Below are 2,964 nucleotides of genomic sequence, written 5' to 3' on the forward strand. Positions count from 1 at the left end.
GGGGGAGGGGGAGGAGGAGGAGAAGGAGGAGGGGGAGAAGAAGGAGGGGGAGCAGGAGGAGGGGGAGGAGGAGCAGGAGGAGGGGGAGAAGGAGGAGGAGGAGGAGGAGCTGCGTTACACAAACACTGTCAGACACTCAACAGTCACAGTGTACAGTCGGGCTGGACGCTGTGACAAAATTTTCATGTCAGGTTTTTTATGAACCCGCCTGACTGACATGCTGCTGAGGCCTGTTCAAGTGCTGCAATCTGTTATTTACGTGACAACGCCTGAATGCAACACAGGCTCCACTCCATTAGTGCCTGTGTGTGTGTGTGCGTGTGTGTGTGTGCGTGTGTGTGCACGCGTCGGGGCGAAACTCTACCGTGCGCAATACAGAGAGCAGAGGAGAATTGTAAACGTGCGACCATGTAGAGACAGAAATGACATGCCGTCATGTAAATGAGATAAATAACATAAGGCTTTTATCTACAGCCCCTTCTACACTGACAGATTGTCGGCGAATGTTGGGCCGTTTTGCCGCCAAGCTGCGAGTGTTTAGACCAGTGGTGGGGAACCTCCGGCCTCGCGGACGCAATAATATTGTTACATTTTATACTAGTATGAATAAAAAAAACAGGGAAACAATGACCGACAGCCATTAGTTTTCTGAAATAAAACAGGCTGTTATAAATGTCTGAGTCAACGTCAGGGTCAGTGAACACAGCATGTGATTTAGCTACGTGACTTTGTGTGTTGACTCTAGAGCGCGCAATGTTGACTAGTGATGAATCATGGCGACTGTCAAGAAAAGGAAGGTAGATGCAGAATGCCGTATTCCAGGAAAAATGGACAAACAATTTTTTCTTTGTTGAAGTGAACTGCAAGCCAGTGTGCCTAGTTTGTGGTGAGGCGCTGGCAGTGATGAAAAAGGCAAATCTCGAGTGCCATTACAGCTCGAAACAAGCTAAACTTGGCGAGTTGAAAGGACAAATGCGTGTGGATAAAATCAACGCTCTTCGTCGGAGTTTGGGTGCCCAGCAAGCAGCTTTCACAAGACCACAGGCTGACGGAGAGAATGTTACGCGTGCAAGTTTTGTGGTGAGTGAATTAATAGCCAAGAAGCTGAAACCTCATGCTGAAGGAGAGTTTGTGAAGGAGTGTCTCCTCGCCGCTGTGGAGCTGCTCGCGCCCGACAAAGTGAAATTATTTCAAAGCGTCAGTTTGTCTCGAAGAACCGTTGCAGACAGGATTACAGATATGGCACACATTGAAAAAACACTGAAGGGCACTGCAAGAGACTTTGAGTATTTTTCTCTGGCCTGTGATGAGACAACAGACATCACAAACACAGCGCAGCTTGCCACTTTTGTGCGTGGGATTACGGCCGAGTTTGAGACGAAGGAGTTGCAGTCTTTGCAAGCCATGCATGGCACTACCAAAGGTGAGGATTTGTTCAGTCAAGTTGCTGTGGCCATGAACAATTTTGAACTGCCATTTCAGAAGCTGAGCAGCATCGCTACTGATGGAGCACCCGCGATGGTTGGCACGCAAAAAGGATTAATTGCATTAGTCAAAAAAGAAATGAGCCGTCTGAGTCTGGATCCAAGTGATTTAGTTGTATGTCACTGTATCATACATCAAGAGAATCTGTGTGCACATTCCCTGAAGCTTAACAACGTGATGAAAACCGTCATGTCCACCATAACCTTCATCAAAAGCAGAGGGCTAAACAACCGCCAGTTCAAGGAGCTACTCAGCGAGCTCGAGTCAGAGTACAGTGGTCTGGTTTATCATTGTGAAGTGCGATGGCTGAGTCGTGCAAATATGCTCGCACGGTTTTATACACTGCGGGAAGAAGTCAAACAGTTCATGGAGATGAAGGGGAAACCTGTCCTGGAGCTCAGTGATGGCAAGTGGCTCAGTGATTTGGCCTTCATGGTGGACATCACCAAGCACCTGTCAGAGTTAGACATCAAACTGCAAGGTCCCAACCAGCTGATCAGCTCCCTGCTTTCAAATGTGAAATCATTTGAAGTGAAGTTAAGGCTGTGGCAAGGACAACTGGAAAGGGGAAACACTGTGCACTTTCCCACTCTGCAAGAACAAAAGCCTGATGTTACGACTGAATATGCTGGTGAGTGTGCAAAACTCATTCAGGCATTTGATGAGAGGTTTCATGCTGTGAAAAATATACAAAAAGAACTGGACATGTTTGCTACGCCGTTCAATGTGCAACCAGCTGATGTGCCAGACAACGTCCAAATGGAAATAATTGAGCTGTAAAGCAACAACGAGCTCAAAGCTAAGTACAACATCCTCCCTCTGCTGGACTTCTACAAACTGTACCTTCGTGCTGAGGATTTCCCCATCCTGAGGACACACGCCCTGAAGTTTGCATCTCTGTTTGGGACAACGTATCGCTGTGAACAAGTCTTTTCAAAACTGACTCTTGCAAAGACTCGCTACCGCTCAAGACTGACTGACCCAAACTTGGAGAACCAGCTTCGAGTAGCATCATCATCACTGCCAGCTGACACCAGACGCCTCGCCAAAGAGAAACGGTTCCAGCCATCGCATTAGGTGAGTGTGACGTGTAGAATACAGCAATCTTGAGGCTCAGTAACACAGAGGTTATAGACATTTTTTTCTGTCTTTTTTTTTTTTTTGCATCTCTGGTCACGGGTTCATAATAGTAATATGGCCCTTGATATGAAAAAGGTTCCCCACCCCTGGTTTAGACACACAGAGCCGGATTGGCGAGTTGATCCGAGGCGCCCAATTTTCCGCCTCGTAGGGTAGACATATTGGCAGAACCTTTTTGGTTTAAACAGATCGAGGCGGCCTTCTGCAACGGGAGGAGCTGTTGATGACTTGTGGGAGGAGCTGTTGATGACGCTGCACGTGTGACCCACTGGCGGTGGATAAACAGGAAACAGCTGATAGCAGGAATTAGCGAGCAGCTAGTAGCAAGAGGGAAACAAA

At 47.6% G+C, this 2,964-nt stretch overlaps 1 protein-coding gene across 1 annotated transcript in view; it reads right to left on the minus strand.

The window, feature by feature from the left end:
• The window catches only part of ppp2r5d (protein phosphatase 2, regulatory subunit B', delta), a 26,749-nt gene that overhangs the window by 7,688 nt on the left and 16,097 nt on the right, over nt 1-2,964 (minus strand). The window lies entirely within an intron of this gene.

This window comes from Epinephelus moara, chromosome 19 (assembly GCF_006386435.1).
Source record: "Epinephelus moara isolate mb chromosome 19, YSFRI_EMoa_1.0, whole genome shotgun sequence".
NCBI lineage: Eukaryota > Metazoa > Chordata > Actinopteri > Perciformes > Serranidae > Epinephelus > Epinephelus moara.